This window comes from Schistocerca nitens, chromosome 5 (assembly GCF_023898315.1).
Source record: "Schistocerca nitens isolate TAMUIC-IGC-003100 chromosome 5, iqSchNite1.1, whole genome shotgun sequence".
Lineage (NCBI taxonomy): Eukaryota > Metazoa > Arthropoda > Insecta > Orthoptera > Acrididae > Schistocerca > Schistocerca nitens.
This window is the reverse complement of record NC_064618.1, coordinates 643606688-643626671: the sequence shown is the minus strand read 5'-3', so window position 1 is coordinate 643626671 and position 19984 is coordinate 643606688. Positions and strand designations below refer to the sequence as shown.

Here is a 19984-nt window from a genome sequence, read left to right as displayed (position 1 = left end):
GATTTAATTGTATGAATACTTCATAATGCATTAGCATGGCCTGACAAAACAGAACAAACTGAATTATTTTAACAGCAACAATGTTCTTCATAGAATGATCTTTTTGCAGCAGGCACATATTCAATGACTTTCTTCACATCTTCCACCTTCATTTTGGAAATAGGTACTGGGTATGATGGGTAGGCCATTGGAATGCTGTCCGTTAATCGTGGAATGATGGGATCATGTCTTTTTCTTAAGTGAAAAGTATGTGTTACTAATCCATCGACATATGGAAGGCCAACCACCTCTCCTGCCGCAAGGTATTGCATTTCTTTGAAGCTACTCGAAGCGAAGAAGATTTTTTTTATTGCGTTGTTCTGTCACTGTCTCACACGGAACAACACTTTTTCTAAAATATTTTGGCCACCAGGTGTCGAAATCTAGTATTTCCTCTCCATTACTGCTTACTACCAGTTCCATGTATTCATAAGGGGTCTATATGCAGTCATAGATTTTTATTTCCTTCTTATACTGTCCAAAGTCGCGATCACACGGGAGGAATGAGTGGCCTCTCTCTCTCGAAATTTGAGTATTATGCTCTTGAGTATTCCTGCTTCAACCATGCCCGTACACATTCATATAAAGGTGTGATTTTTGTTCCGGCCGACACAGCCATCAGAAAACAAAAGGAGATCAGTCATATTTTTACTGAGAAAGATTTCTGTGTAATCATAAACGAAAGACGCCACTTCGTTTGCACCTTTCTTTCCTAAGTCTTCATGGTACAAGTTCACAGTGGAGTGTTCAGTTTTCAAATCATGTATGCTGAAACAGTACACCCCACACTTGGCGCAGATTGAATATCTGTTGGATTAGGTTATGTGGAAGTGGAAAGTTTTGCATATAATCAAAAACTATGGCTGTGGAGTCATAGCATTTCATTCTGCAGCTGAAAGGAAATTAATAATGTAACATTGACATTGCTGGTATTATTGATACGATTTTCGTCTATACAGTTTCCTACGGTTGTTCCAAGTAAAATAGATATTTACCTCCAAGATTCTCTAACTGCTTTCCCTGTAACATAATCTCCTCTGTCTCGATAAGGCAGTCCTTTGGTATGAGATGTCTTTACCGCATTCCTATCACAATCTGCACTACTATTCTTCCTTTTTGGAGCCATAGTAACACAACCATCCACCGCTCAATGAACATTAACAGTGAATCTTAGTGCCACAACAAAGGAAATGGATAATTTTATCAATAATGTGTAGTATTGGAGGAAAACAGATTCTGCGCGGGAACGAGCAGCACTGTTGAAACGAAATACGAGGGGCGTTTGAAAAGTCTGTGCGAAGCCCGAGAGATGGAACCACTAGCGCGTATCGAGGTTATATTTAGTTAGTAGCATCTTTGGAAAGAAAGTACACCAAGTTTCAGCCATATTGGTCTATTTCTTTGTGTTTAGCATTCGTGTGAATCAAGGAAGTCGAGTGATTGTCAAAATATGGACGAGAAAGAATTTCGTGTGGTGATTAAATATTACTTTATGTAAGTCAAAACACCTTAGGAGACTAAAGAGAAGGTTGCTAAACATTATGGTGACTCTGCACCTTCGTTTAGAACTGTTTATAAGTGGTTTCAATATTTTTGGAGTGGCCTATGGGCACAAGTAATGCTGAATGTTCTGGACGCCCTGTGGCGGTTACGACTCCAGAAATCATTGATAAAATCCATGATACAGTGATGGATGACAGAAGAGTGAGATTGCTAGCGTTGCAGGCATCTCTAATTAACGGGTACATAATATTTTGCATGAACATTTGGACATGAGAAAGCTATCCGCAAGATGGGTTTCGCGATTGCTCACGCTTGACCAAAAACGGAGTCGTGTGAGGTGTTGCAAGGATGGTTTGCAGCTGTTCAGGAAGAAGCGCCGTTTCGTCAGTGTGGATGAAATATGGATACACTACTATACTCCTGAGACCAAAGATCAATCTAAACAATGGGTTACCAAGGGAGAATCTGCACCAAAAGAGGCGAAGACCATTCCTTCGGCCGGAAAGGTTATGGCGACTGTCTTTTGGGATTCGCAAGGGATAATCCTCATCGACCATCTGGAAAAGGGGATGACTATTACAGGTGCATATTATTCATCGTTATTGGACCGTTTGAAAAACGAGCTGCAAGAAAAACGCCGGTGAATGGACCGCAAAAAAGTCTTTTTCCATCACGACAATGCACCAGCACACACCTCAGCAGTTGTGGTCGCAAAATTCATGGAAATAGGATTCCAGCTCGTTTCACATCCCCGCTATTCTCCAGACCTGGCTCCCTTGGACTACTATTTGTTCCCCAATTTAAAGAAATGGCTGGCGGGACAAAGATTTTATTCAAACGAGGAGGTGATTGCAGCAACTAATAGCTATTTTGCAGACTTGGTCAATTCCTATTATTCGGAAGTGATCAACAAATTAGAACAGCGTTGGACGAAGTGTATAAGTCTAAAAGGAAACTATGTCGAAAAATAAAAAATGTTTACCCCAAACACGTAAGTAGTTTTTATTTTCGCACGGACTTTTCAAACGCCCCTCGTAAGTCAGTGACTTGTTTGGTTTCAACAACAAACAGCGTAAAGTGCATCACCTTTTCACCATTTGCACGAGCATGAAGTGTTTCGTTTCAACACCAAACGATAGGCTATTCTCTTAAATGTACTATTCAGTGAAAAAAGTACAACTGAAAATTTTGACTCATTTGGTTTCAACAGTTTAAGATTCAATTGTGTGGGCTGTCTTTACATGGAATGGACTGGGTCCTCCGTTCCAGCTGAACCATCTGAGATCATTTGCAGCCACTCATAGACTTCATGTTCCCAAACACGACGGCATTTTTATGGATGGCAATGCGTAATGTCACTGAGCCACAGTTATTAGCGATTGGTTTGAAGAACATTCTGGAAGTTCGACGGAATGATTTGGACACCCAGGACGCTCCACATGAATCCCATCTAACATTTAAAGGACATAATCGAGAGTTCATTTCGTCCACAAAATCCTGCATCGACGACACTTTCTCAGTTAAAGACATGGGTCAATATTTTTGCACAGAACTTCCTACGACATTGGATTTGCTCCACCACATCGGGCAAAAGGAGGTCGGACACAATATTAGGAGGCACTCGATGACTTCCGTCGCCTCAGTGTATTTCATTGAGCTAAGCTACGTATTTGAAGGGTTTCATTTATTATAGAGCACGTGGTACGAATATAAGCTCCTTCAAACCATCTGCAAATTCATGATCTGTCGAAAACGTGTAATTCTATCTACGATTTGTTATAATAAAAGGATAGGAAATGACATATGGGTAAGCAAAAGCTTCCTGCATTTGATATTTCTCGTGTTATAACTTGTGCGCTACTAAAATATACCGTTCCAGTGCTACGGCAAAATGATCATCTATCAAAAGCATCTATCTTTTTTGGTAGAATTTTCTTACTAAATATCAAATAATGACAGAAGACGAGGATTTCTGGTCAGATGAGTATAGGGTAATATCAACAGCAGTAGAAAACGGTACACAGGGAGAAGGATTCGTTATGAATAGGAAGGTAGGGCAGAGAATGAGTTACTTTGAACAGTTCAGCGATAGGATTGTTCTTATCAGAATCGACAGTAAACCAAAACAGACAACGATAGTTCAGTAATACGTGCCGACGTCGCAAGCTGAAGATCAAGAGATAGAGAAGTTATACAAGGATATTGCAACAGTAATACAGTACGTAAAGGGACATGAAAATCTAATAGTCATGGGGACAGGAATGCAGTTGTAAGGGAAGGAGTAGAAGAAAATGTTACAGGAGAATATGGGCGTCGGACAAGGAATGAAAGAGGAGAAAGAGTCATTGAGTTCTGTAATAAATTTCAGCTACTAATAGCAAATACTCTGTTCTAGAACCCCCTGAGGAGGAGGTGTACTTGGAAAAGGCTGGGTGATACGAGAAGATTTCACTTAGATTACATCATGGTCAGACATTCCGAAATCAGATTCTAGATTGTAGGGCCTACCAGGAGCAGATACAGGCTGAGATAACATTGTAGTAGTGATGGAGAGTAGGCAGAAGTTTAAGAGATTAGTCAGGAAGAATCAGTATGCAAGAAAGTGGGATACGGAAGTACTAAGCAATGACGAGATACACTTGAAGTTCTCTAACACTATAGATAAAGCAATAAGGTATAGCTCAGTAGGCAGTACAGTTGAAGAGAAATGGACATCTCTAAAAAGGGCCATCGCTGAAGTTGGAAAGAAAAACATAAGTTCAAAGATGGTAACTGCGAAGAAATCACACGTAACAGAAGAAATACTTCAGTTGGTCGATGAAAGGAGGAAGTACAAAAATGTTCAGGGAATTTCAGAAATAAATAAATACAAGTCGCTGAGGGTTGAAATAAATAGGAAGTGCAGGGAAGCTAAGACGAAATGACTGCATGAAAAACGTGAATAAATCAGAAAAGAAATGATCGTTGAGAGGTCAGACTCAGCATACAGGAAAGTCAAAACAGCCTTAAGGGGTGGTAACATTAAGAACGCAACGGTAATTTCCCTGTTAAATGCAGAGGAAAGAGCGGATAGGTGGACAGAATACATTGAAAGCATCTATGAGGGGGAATACGTGTCTGATGTGATAGAAGAAGCAACAGGAGTCGACTTAGAAGAGGTTAGAAGTGCTACCTTGAGACGAAGAGGTTGGCACACGAGGGGACTTCGTGGCGGGCCGCATCAAACCAGCCAGAAGATTGATGACCCACAAATAGAAAATAATGACAGTTGAAGATACAGCCTTTGTACAGTATATATCTCATAGAAGGACTGGACTGCTATGTGGAATCTGTAGCAAAGTTGGTAGCGACGTGCATTGTGAGCTGTGCAGTGATACGTTGCAGGTTCGTGTCCATGTTCTACGAAATATCTTTTTTTTTTCACTTTGTGTTTTCTGGAAGATTCTGGGTCTTTCATTTAACAGAAGTATTATCACAAGAGTCGATGTTATTTGTATTAACAATGTACTTGCTTCAATTCTTGTCACATGAGCCAACGTGTGGAACGTTTTGCCAGTGGCTAGAAATGATAACGCGTCAGAAAGTAAACACAAGTTGCAATCTGGAAGCTTTTGCTAGTATGAAACTTTCTGTAAGATATGTATACCTGTCTCAAGGTTAATGGACTGGCTCGTGTTTGTATCTTGCCGGTAAATATCTTTTCTAATGACGGTGAGCAGCCTTAAAAAAAAATCGCAAGCTGACACTAGGCAATATACCTTAACTACATTCGATTTAAAACCGAAATCGGATGAAAATTCAGCTGAGTTAAAGGAAACTTATACTATGTAAATTAGATCGTTTTACAGCATTATGTAGTGTTCTTCTACCAGCCGTCCGCTGTTCAAGCCATTCACGACTCTAAAATCTTCGCAATTGTCTCCGCTCATCTTCGACATTCGCCAACAGAATTAATGCAGCTATTTTAGGCTCGTTCATTTTCGTAAAGAGACTGTGTGGTTTGCGAGCCAAATAAAGCCAAAAACTGCCGCTGGAGAGCGGAAATCACGTTAGTCAGCTCGTTCTGTGTGCCGCCGGTGCTGTCTCTCGTGAGGTCGGATGTCCCGTCGGCGTCCACGACAACGTTAGCTGCTTCGTCCCGTGTGCTTTAGTCTACCCCGTCATTTAGTCGCTGTGTTCCTCTTTCACAGCAGGCAGTTCGTTAGCAGTGTGACGGCGCCTTGCTCCCGGTCACTTAAGCTGTTCGTCGCGGGTGCGCTCAGTATTTGTGACCTCCCACGCGGTGCATTGTCAACAGGCGGCTCCGGTGCTAGCGTACCGACCTCGGCAGCAGCCGCTCGCTGTGACGTCACGCTGGTGGGAACAGCAGAGCGACGCTCTTAAGTGGGGATGGGCGGCTGCAGTAACACAGCACAGCTGGCTTCCTATCTGGTCAGCCAGTCGCCAGCTGGCGTGCGTCAGCAGTAGACGCCGTTGTGTCAGTGTCTAAACAAGAGAGGCAAGAGAGAACCACTCCTTCAGCCAGCCAAGGTAATTAAAAAAAAAAAAAAACTTCAATATATCAGTGTCATATGGATCTCGATGAGGTGAGCGACTACGTCACGAATTTTACAAAAAAAAAAAAAAAAACAAAAAACAAAGTGCTGCTTTCGTCATGCATAATAATGAGACTTGCTTTAGCACGACGTGTTTCAGCAGCAAGCTATTACCAGTTGCAGATCTGTTAATGAGACACTATTGTGTATGAATTAATACCTCACGGGTGCGATGTTTGTTGTTGATGTTATTGTTGGTGTTTTGTGTGCCAGCACGCTGTACCGATCTCCCACTCACTGAAGGCAACTTGTCATTGGGTTTCCAAGAAATTGGCTCGCCACCACTTTCACGCCATTAAAATTCATGAACTCTGTCATACAGCTGAAGTAACTTGGAATAACGTACTCGTACCTGACATACAAGCTCAGTTCGACTAGAGGCACCGATGTTGCTACTGGAGTTGGAAGCACTATGCACTTAATTTCGCTCTATGTACACCCTCACTCAAATCGTCTATAAATGTATCAAATAATTCTTCCTACTATACTGTGTGTGCACAGTTAATGAAATTTGGTTATTTGCTTTTCCTTTTTGTGTTGCAAATTGAATGGCTAGCAGAGTAATTGTTTCGGCACTGACAAGTATTGCTGGAAACTCCCTGAGACTTGAGTCCGAGACTGTCCTTATACGGTTGCAAGAAATCGTCTGTCTTATTGGGTGCTCGAAAAAGAAATATTCGTCTGTATTGTTAGCAGGTCGGGAAAGAACAAATCGTCTGTGTTATTGGGAGATCAGAAGAAAGGTCTTACAATTTCTCTGCCCAGGATCCGACCTATCGGGATTTTTTTGTTCTGTTGTTGAGCACAGCTTAATCAGTAAACATGACTTTATATATGAGAAAACAAAAATATTGCCACTGTTATATGCAATTTATTAAGCCATAAGAGGTTTCATGCATACGAACATCCTCAGTTTACAAAGTAGCAGAAATGTGCCCATGTCATGACATAAAATAACAGTCTTGGTGGTTCTCCTACAGTTCATTTTCATTATCTGTGGGAGAATGACTTGATGATGATTAAAAATCTTGTCCCACGCGCCAGCCTTCGGGAGCACCGTCATCAAAGACGCCGTATAAATCAGGACGTGCAACAGCAACTTTAATTGCAATAGCAACTGCAGGCGCCGTCGCGTGTGGAAGGAGAATTTCAGTATTAGTCTACTACATGACCAAAGTACTATTGCGCTTCTCATTGCGGGACACATGCGTTGAAGTTACAGTAAAAGAGCACTGTGGTGACTGAGGAAAACACATCACACAGTGAATGCTTTTAGGGCAGATGTGCATACAGGATGTTCAGTAATTCCCGTTACAGATTTCTAAGACTTGTAGGGTGAGCACATAATATTTTGAATACCGTTCCCATTCTCAGGCGGTTTCAATTCAATTCTGCTTTAGGAATTGAATTTGGCGTGACGCAATACAGTTATTACGTAACATCTCGAAAGGAAACACAACAAAACATGCATTTATCACTCCTGTAGAGACAGAGGATGATCTACTGGCACGAGTTCTGGCCGCTGCACTAGAAATTCAAAATACGTCAGGTGGGATGGAGAGTGTGCACCAGAACAAGATCCGTAGGTTGAGTGCCTGTAACAACGCTCGTGGTCGCCACTCGAGCCTCTGCCGTAATGCATCAGTACTGTTCTGTACACATGGTGTACTGGGTTCATTTTTGTTTTGGAATAATGTAAGCACAAAATGTTTAAGTGTTAAAACAAAGAGATCGGCTTATATGGTAAATGGATGTTTCGTTATGGTTCCTTTCGAATTGTTACCTAACAATTGCACTGCGTCACGCCTAATTCTGTTTCTCAAGCAGAAGTGGATTAATCACACATCTGAACCGAAACCGTCGTAGAACGGAAACTGTACGTTTCCGGACATTGGTTCCTATTCAAAACATTATGTGCTAACTCCTAGAAGTTTGTTACGGAAATTTGCTAATACCTTGTATACTATCAAGTAGTTCAGCATGCCTTCCTGAAATAACACGATAATAGCTCACGATAAAACGACAGAAGCGCCCTCACCCCCAAGGGCAATGACATGTTGTTCGAATAATACACAGAAACTAGACGTCTCGTTTGCGTTCCATCTAGTACCACTCGCATGGTAGACATCGACGCGACATCAGGCAGTGTAACAACAGTCATTTCCTTCTGACCAAAACGGCCGAGGTTACTGCCGAAAGCTGGAGCTTATATTCTAATCTGAGGCGGCAACAATTTTGTACAGGGATTCCATCGCGAGTAACTTCGTTCTATGGGGTAGCCGCACTGCTGTTAACTGCTGACAGACTGACGTATCTTAACGAGTGTCAGAGCTCAGTAAACAGATGTGTCGAGGTCAGGCGCGTACCACGTGCGTATCAGCTGCTGGTGGAGATAAAATGAGTTGCTGCCGGGCGATTGCTTTGTGAGATGATGTTTGAAAAAAGTTGCAAACGATCCACACAGGGCCTAAGCATTGCTCTCTTTGACACACCACGATTCAGTAAAGTCGCCGTTGTGACAAGTTTAGAAAGTACAACAGAAAAACTTTAGCGTAGTGAGAATGTCGAAAGCAAGGACTGGGAATGTGCGATATTTCCCCACGAACGTGTCAAGAAAGCTGTTTCTATCCGCCAAACACGACGGCAATAGTGTGAATACGCAAATTTCTACATTCATACCTACGCATCTATTCCACAAGCCACTGTATAGTGTGTAGTGGAGGTTATCTAATACCACGGTCAGTGATTTTTCTCTCCTGTACCATTAGCACAGTGAGCAAAGAAAAAAATAATTGTTTATATACAAATATAAGCACTCTTATCCCTCTCATTTTTTTGTCACTATCCCTACGACCTGGTAGAGGTATTCTTCGAATACCGGTTCCTTAACTTTACCCACAGTGCTTCAGGAAAACAACTTCCTCTTTCTTCCAAAGTTTCTCATTTTAGTTCCACGGGCATTAGTCTCCCACTTTCGTATAGGCTATACTGACCTGCACATCTATAAATTATTTCGACATCTATTGTCATGCCTAAAGATAAGGACTCTAAAAGCTGCAGAATTTTCCATAATTTTCAAAATGATGGAGCACAGCAATCAGTCATCCTTTCCTTTCACGCTTTATTAAAGCAAATCTAGATTTCGGCTAGTAACTTGCCATTATCAATACACTATTTCAGAGTTTTAATACATGCCAGTCTCCTGTTGATCGGGATCCTGTTACAGTTCATTCAAGACTACTCTAGGTAAAATTTCGAAGGATCTGCCAGATATCTGCAACTTTCTGCCATGATATTTTGGCGAATAGTCCTCTGGCCATCTTCAGGTGAATACGGATGAACATGCTCTGAGCTCACGTGTTTAAGGGGAGCTGTAACACCCTATCCCGACATGTTAAATTTAGTGACTTGGCTTCCCTGTATTTGAGAAACCACTGTAACCATTGACATGAAACTTTGACAGGACATTAAACTGTATATTCTGAGTTTACCGAACTATGATAATTGCATTTCAGCCACTGCTTTCCGAAATTCAACTTTTTAATTACTCGGTTAAAATTTTGTGTACTTTTTTGTACGTTATCCTAAACAATTTTAATTATACATAATATCATGTTCTTCTTTCAACTCAGTAGACTCAGGATATGTATGTTATTACTCTCTGAAAATTTTAATGCTCTACTCGACGTGGTTTCTGAGATTTAGGGTAAAATGCAACGGAAAATGTAAATTTTCAGGATCGGCTTCTAAAGATTCAAAAGACTGTAACTCACTTAATATATGCTTAATTTTTTTTATTTCTAGTCACTCTGAAGCGCCCTGCACCATACTGTATATCATCCTCTTGATCTTTTCTTCTTTCTGGCCTCCTTAGTAGCGAATTGTGCTGCATACTCTGCTTTATCAATGCGAACCTTGTCCATCCGCCAAGTTCTCTGATGCAGTTTGCTCCAGGATTAATTCCCATATGCTGTAGCACTTTCACCCTACCGATGTTGCCATCATAAAAAGCAATAACAGCATCACTGACCCCCTACTTCAGTGTCTTCATTCCAACAAAAACATTTTTTGGAAAGCGAGTCCATGTAAGATTACTGAACGACTCATTGGGATTTTGAGTCTCACCATGCAGACACTTCTTCAGTAATTCAGGATTTGCTAGGTCTCTGTAAATATGTTTCACAATATCCGTGACTGCTGCTGGGCTGGAAAGCTGAATGAAAGCTGGGATGGAAAGCTGAATGAACTGTTTGAGTACTGGGCATTGCGGTAATTGCACCATGAATCAGGTCCAGGAGGGTAAAGATGGTGTACTGGTTTTTCATCAGTTGACAGTCTGCGGAAGAAGGCGGCGCATACTGCCTGCTTCATTTTCAACAAATCCTCAGAATTATTTCTAATGGCCATCCCATAATACTACTGTAGTTCATCAATCATTTTGTCTTTCAGCCTGCCTCTTGTGGTTCTACCATCAGAAACTTTCTTGTGTCTCCAACTTTGTTTCAACTTCCTCAACCTGGTGCCCATCTTCTTCTGGACATGACCTTTATAACACAGCGTTCTATATAAAAAATTTGCGATTTTATTTGAAGTAATCCACTTAAAAATTTTAAAATTTTCAACACGTGTACATTATATTTAAAAAAATAAAATGAAATACTTTCCATCTGAGTTTATAAGTGATATATACACACATCACAAAAGTTTTGCATCACCTCGGTTACCAGAGTTCCGCAACCTATACAGAAAATTGGAATAGACATCAACATTAACATCATTTACGCCCTTTTTTTTTTGCTCATGAAAACCCGACATTGCATGTAGTACGACCATACAGCGAGACCTTCAGAGGTGGTGGTCCAGATTGCTGTTCACACCGGTACCTCTAATACCCAGTAGCACGTCCTCTTGCACTTATGCAAGCCTGTATTCGTCGTGGCATACTATCGACAAGTTCATCAAGGCACTGCTGGTCCAGATTGTCCCACTCATCAACGGCGACTCGGCGTAGATCCCTCAGAGTGGTTGGAGGGTCACATCATCCTTAAACAGCCAATTTCAAGCTGTCCCAGGCACGTTAGATAGGGTTCATGTCTGGAGAGCATGCTGGCCGCTCTAGTCGAGCGATTTCGTTATCCTGAAGGAAGTCATTCACAAGATGTGCACGATGCGGACGCGAAGCGTTGTCCGTGAAAACGAATGCCACACCAATATGCTGCCGATATATTTGCTCTAACAGTCGGAGGATGGTATTCACGTGTCGTACAGCCGTCACGGCGCCTTCCATGACCACCAGCGGCGAACGTCGGCCCCACATAATGCCGCCCCAAGACAGCAGGGAATCTCCACCTTGCTGCACTCGCTGGACAGTGTGTCTAAGGCGTTCATCCGGGTTGCCTCCAAACACGTCTCCAACGACTGTCTGGTTGAAGGCATATGCGACACTCATCGGTGAACAGAACGTGATATCAATCTTGGGCAGTTCATTCGGCATGTTGTTGGGCTTTCTGCAACGCGCTGCATGATGTCGTGGTAGCAAAGATGGACCTAGCCATGGACGTCGGGAGTGAAGTTGCGCATCTGCGCACAGTTTGAGTCCTAACACGACGTCCCGTGGCTGCATGAAAAGCATCATTCAACATGGTGGCGTTGCTGTCAGGGTTCCTCCGAGCCATAATCCGTAGGTAGCGGCCATCCACTTCAGTAGTAACCCTTGGGCGCCCTGAGCGAGGCAAGTCATCGACACTTCCTGTCTTTGTGTATCTCCTCCATGTCCGAAAAACATCGCTTTCGTTCACTCCAGCCGACCCTGGTGGCCGTGCGGTTCTAGGCGCTCCAGTCCGGAGCCGCGCTGCTGCTACGGTCGCAGGTTCGAATCCCTCGGGCATGGGTGTGTGTGATGTTCTTAGGTTAGTTAGGTTTAAGTAGTTCTAAGTTCTAGGGGACTGATGACCACAGCAGTTGAGTCCCATAATGCTCAGAGCCGTTTGAGCCATTTCGTTCACTCCATGACGCCTGGACACTTCCCTTGTTGAGAGCCTTTCCTGGCACAAAGTAAACAATGCGGACGCGGTGGAACCGCGGTATTGACCGTCTAGGCATGGTGGAACTACAGACAACACGAGCCGTGTATCTCAATGCTGGTGGAATGACTGGAACTGGCACAAAGTAAACATTGCGGACGCGGTGGAACCGCGGTATTGACCGTCTAGGCATGGTGGAACTACAGACAACACGAGCCGTGTATCTCAATGCTGGTGGAATGACTGGAACTGATCGGCTGTCGGACCCCATCTGTCTAATAGGCGCTGCTCGTGCATGGTTGTTTGCCCGGGTTTAGTGACATCTCTGAACAGTCAAAGGGACTGTGTCTGTGATACAATATCCACAGTCAACGTCTATCTTCAGGAATTCTGGGAACCAGGGTGATGCAAAACTTTTTTTGATGTGTGTGTATCATTTTATTCGGAAAATTGTAAATTTTATAACGAGATAAAAATCCGAAAAGTGAAAAAAAAAATTCCGTTCCAACTCCCCTTAAGACCCGCCGGCACATGCGTGCTGTATTCAACTGCGCATGCGCTATTTGAGCGCATGCGGTTCTCTGCGAGTCTGTGTTGTGCACCACGCGCTCTCTGTGGTGAAAAGTCGTCGCATAGATATCAATTCGATTGTATTCGCACGACAAAAATGCAGAACAACGCCCGACACACAGAGCACGAAGTTATTACATGAGAGGATTCCACGCAGAGATTAACTGGAAGCGGCCGACTCGATTAAAAAGGGACTCAGCCAGTCGTATTTCCACTGTTCCATTGACTATTGGAGCTTCAAGAATTTTCCGTATGGGCCACAATTTTTGTTTAACTGCTCTTCATCCGATGGCAGTGGAAATATAATGTTCAGCGATAGTGGAGTTATTGCCTTGGAGGAGACGAGTACGTTATTGACGTTCTACAGTGTGATCCTGTACAGTGCGCCTCATTTGCCCTACACGAGAACTACCGCATTCGCAGGGAATCCTGTAACCACCTGCCTTGCGCCGCCTGCCCGTCTTTGTCAGAGCCCAGAAGCACACAGATTTTGGAACAGGATGAAAGATTATTTTGGAAATTTGTGGTAAGGTCTAATGGGACCAAACTGCTGAGGTCATAGGTTCCTGAGCTTACGCACTACTTAATCTAACTTAACCTAACTTACGCTAAGGACAACACACACACCCATGCCCGAGGGAGGACTCGAACCTCCGACGGGGTGAGCCGCGCGGCCGCGACAAGACGCCCAAGACCGCGCGGCTACCCCGCGTGGCAATGAAAGATTATTTTAATATTATATCTTCTTTATACTCCGCCTGTTTTTACTGAAACATCCCTAATATGTGGTAGAAAAGCAGTCATTTTTAAGGCCTCACCTGCCTCCTTGTTCTGTCGTTTATTCGTCGATAGCACTCATTGTGCGAATATTCAATGCTCAGGAACGCACTCTGCAGGTGTTCTAGTTCAGTTTGCCGACTATCGGCATGTGGTACGGGCTGCGTGGCTTAAGGTCTTCAGAACGCCCGTCGTTTGTGCCGGACGGTGGCAACAAGTGGTTGGGAAATACAGGTCCGTGAGAGTGGGCTTTTGAAACACCGATTAACCAAGTGTGCCATCACTCTCTCTCCGCACCAGGACGTCTAAAAACGGAAAGCAGAGTCTTTCTCCATCAACATAGTACATTTTATATTTTCATGTGTGGAATCCAGATTTTGGAGGAACTGTCGCAGACTGTCAAAACGATGCGTCCATAGTGTAGAAGTGTCATCATCGTATCGTCAAAATACTGTTGCTTTTAAAATGGACGAAGCGAGTGCTCGCTCCTCAAAATCTTCCATAAAAAGATTGGCCACCCGGGAGACAAAGGATTCTTCATGGCGGCGCCTTCAGATTGTTCAAAACAGTCACTGTTAGATAAAAACTACGTCGAGGAGAGGGTGTGCTGAAACAACGCTGTAAATGTCGGCCTCAGACCCACTGTCGATGAGATGTAGTGAGTCCACCAGATTCACATTTGTAAAAAGTGAAACGACATCAAAGCTGACCAATAGGTCGTTGCTATCCAGTTTAGTAACTGAAGTCTGCTGATAAAATAACAGGAATTTCTTTTATGATATAGACACTTGCCTACTATTGATTTAAGTAAATATGCAAAGTATTTTGCCAAATCATACGGGGCTCCTCCACTACTGCTTAGTCGGACGTAAACGCACGCCTTCTTTGTGGATTTTTGGCAGTCCACACAGCCTAGGTGGAACGGAATTATATGGTCACAATCTCTTAATGATGTCCTTTGGTAGTGTATTATTAGATAAAAACTCTGCCCTTTTTCATATCACTCGGTTAGTCAATACGCCGAGTCACACAACAAAACATTGAACTTATTAATATCGGCCTTCCGTGGCATGAGCACAGTGGCGTTACCTTTACTCCAACCTGAGTACTAGCGTAACCACGTGTGCTCGTAAGTTACGGAGAGCTGCCCTCAGCATAGCCGAAATGTTGCTCTTCGGTGGTGTGGCTCTCGTCAACACACGGAAAGTCTTCCGATTCCTCATCTAAGTCAGCCGCAAGGCGGCGCGCAGCCTCTTCGCTGGAACTGTCGGAATCCACTAGTGGTGGTGAAATACGAGTAGGAGCAAAATTAAGACCTCTTGCCACCACAGATACAGTCCCAAATTATTTTCGGCGTATTTTTACTGAAACGTCCCTAATATTTGGTAGATAAGCAGTAGTCATTTTTAAGGCCTCAGCCCCTTCTTTGTTCTGTCGTTTGTACGTCAGTAGCACTCGTTTTACTAGCCGTGAAGAATATCCATTGTTCAGGAACACATTCTGCAGGAATTTGGATTTAAAATAAAAACATTTGATGGTTCAAATATGCATTTTATACATTACTTAACGGTTGTTGGCTGTCATCTTCCAAAAATGTTTTAAGGAGATACGCTCGCCACAGCTATAGTTTCTCCCGTCAAATTAATAATAGATCGTCGAGTAGGAGCTGCCTGCGGCATCAGGGTCGAAAATCGGTCAGCCTTTGCAGTCTGCCTTGTCGTAACCTTGTTGTGGATCCGTTTCTATGTGGCCCATGTCGCATCATCCACCCAGTCCCAAGGCAACGAGGATAGACATGCTACCACTTCTAGACGCAGATAGCACATGTCCTATAGAACTGATCACTCCAGCCTTCTGTAAGTGATTTCTTTTTCAGGTCGCTACACTTCCGCAGAACGTGTTCAGCACATCAAAAGCTTCCATTGGCCTTACCAAATGTAGATTTTAGCTGTTCTGTCCCGTTTCGTATGCCTTGTTATTACTAACCCGAAATATTGATGCTTTATGTGCTCGAGATGTACATCATTAATCTTTTAATGGACTATTGTCGTGTCTCTTGTCTTTGTCATAGACATAAATGTGCATTTATTGACATTTGAAGACAGTTGCCGCTCATGAGAGAGTGTGGGAATACTACTTTTCCTTATGACCGACCAACAATAACGCTTCACTCAGCAGCATCGTCTGATAGCGCTGCTATCTGATAAATCGTTTAATGTTATTACTATTCCTTGGAAAACACCTGACATTACTTTAGCTTAATGATAAGCCCTGGTCGACTACAGCTTGCCGGCCAAGCGCTTAAAGGCGCTACAGTCTGGAACCGCGCGACCGCTACGATCGCAGGTTCGAATCCTGCCTCGGGCAGGATACATGGCTACACTCCATACAAATACTTTCAGAAACGAGTTCCTGACACTTAAATCTATACTCGATGTTAACAAATTTCTCTTCTTCAGAAACGATTTCCTTGCCATTGCCAGTCTACATTTTATATCCTCTCTACTTCCACTATCATCAGTTATTTTGCTCCCCAAATAGCAAAACTCCTTTACTACTTTAAGTGTCTCATTTCCTAATCTAATTCCCTCAGCATCACCCGACTTCATTAGACTACATTCCATTATCCTTGTTTTCCTTTTGTTGATGTTCATCTTATATCCTCCTTTCAAGACACTGTCCATTCCATTCAACTGCTCTTCCAAGTCCTTTGCTGTCTCTGACAGAATTACAATGTCATCGGCGAACCTCAAAGTTTTTATTTCTTCTCCATGAATTTTAATACCTACTCCGAATTTTTCTTTTGTTTCCTTTACTGCTTGCTCAATATACAGATTGAACAACATCTCGGTAGAGGCTACAACCATGTCTTACTCCCTTCCCAACCACTGCTTCCCTTTCATGTCCCTCGACTCTTATAATTGCCATCTGGTTTCTGTAGAAATTGTAAATAGCCTTTCGCTCCCTGTATTTTACCCCTGCCACCTTTAGAATTTGAAAGAGAGTATTCCAGTCAACATTGTCAAAAGCTTTCTCTAAGTCTACAAATGCTAGAAACGTAGGTTTGCCTTTCCTTAATCTTTCTTCTAAGATAAGTCGTAAGGTTAGTATTGCCTCACGTGTTCCAGTGTTTCTACGGAATCCAAACTGATTTTCCCCGAGGTTGGCTTCTACTAGTTTTTCCATTCGTCTGTAAAGAATTCGTGTTAGTATTTTGCAGCTGTGACTTATTAAACTGATAGTTCGGTAATTTTCACATCTGTCAACACCTGCTTTCTTTGGTATTGGAATTATTATATTCTTCTAGAAGTCTGAGGGTATTTCGCCTGTTTCATACATCTTGCGCACGAGATGGTAGAGTTTTGTCAGGACTGGCTCTCCCAAGGCCGTCAGTAGTTCCAATGGAATGTTGTCTACTCCGGGGGCCTTGTTTCGACTCAGGTCTTTCAGTGCTCTGTCAAACTCTTCACGCAGTATCATATCTCCCATTTTATCTTCATCTACATCCTCTTCCATTTCCATAATATTGTCCTCAAGTACATCGCCCTTGTATAGACCCTCTATATACTCCTTCCACCTTTCTGCTTTCCCTTCTTTGCTTAGAACTGGATCTGAGCTCTTGATATTCATACAAGTCGTTCTCTTATCTCCAAAGGTCTCTTTAATTTTCCTGTAGGCGGTATCTATCTTACCCCTAGTGAGATAGGCCTCTACATCCTTACATTTGTCCTCTAGCCATCCCTGCTTAGCCACTTTGCGCTTCCTGTCGATCTCATTTCACACTGATGCGGGCATTATATTAATTTATGAGTCTCATCCGTTCCTCACACACGAAAGGCAACGTACCAGCCATTCCTGCACGTCAACAATCGATATTTTCCTTCCTCATCGCTACTCCTCGATTGTTCAGTTGGGTTAGTTCTCTTCCAACAAGCAAATAAGGGGCGATCAAAAAGTGCCCATTCGAGGTCGTTACTGCAACATTTGGGCAAGCGATTAATGTGGTATTAGTTTCTTCCCGACGTGCGTGCAGTAAATAGGGAAACGTGAACTATGGGGATGTTATTACCAAATGCGTCCAAACAGAACCAACATGTTGTTACTTTCTTGGTTGCCGAAGGTCAAACACCGCTAGACACCCACCAAAGAATGAAGAATATGTATGGGGCAGCATGTCTCTCATGTAAAGGATAACGTGCGGGTAAACTGCTGCTTCGTGATAATAACGCACGTGCCCATATCGCAACTGTCTCAACATAAACGTTACGCCAACTTCTAAGGCAGACGCTAGTGCACCCGGCCTATAATCCCGATCTGTCCCATGCGATTATCACACCTTCAGCCCCTTAAAAAAGGCAGTGAAGAGTCGGAGATTGCTGTCGGACCAGAATGTGCAGCAGGCAATTACGGTCTTCTTCACGCAGCAGGACACAGTGCTTGACTAAACGGTACCTTCAACCTCGTGAGTTGGTAAGATGATTGTCCTCATTCCTCACGGCGATTTTGTCTAATTGCCATGCCGATTCTGGACCATACGGCCTTTGAACGGAAACTTTGTGATCACTCCATTATACTGTACATAGAGGTAGAGTAAAATACTTATGATCAGATAGTTGTATTTGTACAATTTCAATGTAGAGAGATTTCTAACTAAATATGATGGATGAAATAATGAAAGGAAAATAAATATTTATATGGGCTCCATAGAACTCCACAACTACAACATTTCACATGTAACTCTCGATGCTAAACTTAGAGAAATGCAGGCCTTTGAAGAATTTTTTTTTTTTCTTTTTTAATGTTTAGGGACAGTCTTCTGACTTGTCTGATTTGGCCGCCACGAATTCGCCTCTCCTGCCTTCTGCGGAATAGATGTTAAATGTAAGTGTGGAAGCCTCCTAAGATACACGGTGTCAGGGAGAGCTGTTGAAGTGCTACGTGGCAACGACGCACGGATAGGCACTGCGTGCAGGCGTAATGGAGGGAACGGCAAAAAGATAATAAAAGGTGTAGTCCCGTGGCGGGACCCGCCTGTTGGGGCTGGGGCAGCACTTAAAAGTGGTTGGGCGGCTCGGGACGGTGGATGTGTGCAACCGTGTAGGAGGTGATTAAGAATGGCCGTGACCTCGTGAGCGCACGGAGGAAAGAAGGCAGTCGGCCGTTGAGACACACATGCTACTAGCGGAGCGTTCTAACAGCTGGCTCCCGACATGGAAATGGCATGTACACTCACAACGCAATGATTCAGCCAGCGTACCTAACCCAGCTTCCGCAAGTTCCTCACTGTCCGCTGTTGAAAAAAATACGGGCGAGTAGAATACCAGACCAGCTTTGACACCGGCTTGACAAGTTCCTAGCAAATAGAATATAATGTGTCATGCCGAACGGAGATAAATCTTTAGACGTAAAAGTAATGTCGGACGCACTCCCTTTACTGTTTACCGTATAAAGTGACTTTCAGAAGGAATAATAAATGTTTTAGGAGATGGTTGTATAGCTTAATAACGTGTATCTAATTTTTATAGCTTACAAAGATACAGCTGTTAGAAAGTAAGCCAAACAAGGACTCACAGAAGGTGTTAGTCAAAAGCGTATGATTAAACTAAAAGCTGGTTTTCATAAAGTGCAGCAGTCATGGACTGTGCTGCTGATCCCGGCGGAGGTTCGAGTCCTCCATCGGGCATGGGTGTGTGTGTTTGTCCTTAGGATAATTTAGGTTAAGTAGTGAGTAAGCTTAGGGACTGATGATCTTAGCAGTTAAGTCCCATAAGATTTCACACACATTTATTTTTTTATAAAGTACGCCTCCGAGTTCGCTGCACTTTCGGACTCTTTTGACAACACCGTGTGTAACTTGTGATCTCGTCTTCGCTTACTTTAGTGAGGGCAGCACTATGCGTAATCCGAAGATCAATACTTTTCTTTGTGGACTTTGCCTCTCAACCGTGCTCATGGGCAAAAATCTAAAGGATTAAATTCTGGGGACCTTGTGGCAAGGAAAAGTGATCGCTTCTACCTATCTATCTTTCGGGGAATGCTAGGTTTAGACGATATGTCACCTGCCGACTAGATTTTGTAGGGACTATGTCACGCTGGAAGAACGTACTCATTCCTAACGCCTAAGGAACCTCTTACATTAATGCTGTAAGATTGTTTTTGAGAATATCCAGGTAACAGGTCTTAGGAAGACGATGCCTTAACAGAATGGACAGAATCCACTGATTGTCTAAGATATACAATAACAGTTGGCAAGGTCAGTTATGTTAGAACATTACAAGCGGTCTGGTTTGCCTCCTTCTTTTATACTAAATTTAACTGTCCCTTGTCACGACTGACGAGAGGTGGGACACTTTAGTTGCATCTGCTTAAGGTCTCATTTATGGTGGAAAAGTACAAGTCTTGGAATGCGATTTGGCCTCGGGATATTTAGAAGTGTTGAACTACGCGGCCGGCCGGTGTAGCCGAGCGGTTCTAGGC

The 19984-nt window shown here is 43.1% G+C and overlaps 1 protein-coding gene across 2 annotated transcripts in view; it reads left to right on the top strand.

Moving 5' to 3' along the window:
* The first annotated feature begins 5955 nt into the window (after nucleotides 1-5955).
* The window catches only part of LOC126259216 (probable cytochrome P450 301a1, mitochondrial), a 166660-nt gene continuing 152631 nt past the window's right edge, over nucleotides 5956-19984 (top strand). For both annotated transcript variants that reach the window (XM_049955816.1, XM_049955815.1), the window contains exon 1: nucleotides 5956-6072. The gene's annotated coding sequence lies outside the window, so the exon portion shown is untranslated. The remainder of the gene's footprint in view (nucleotides 6073-19984) is intronic.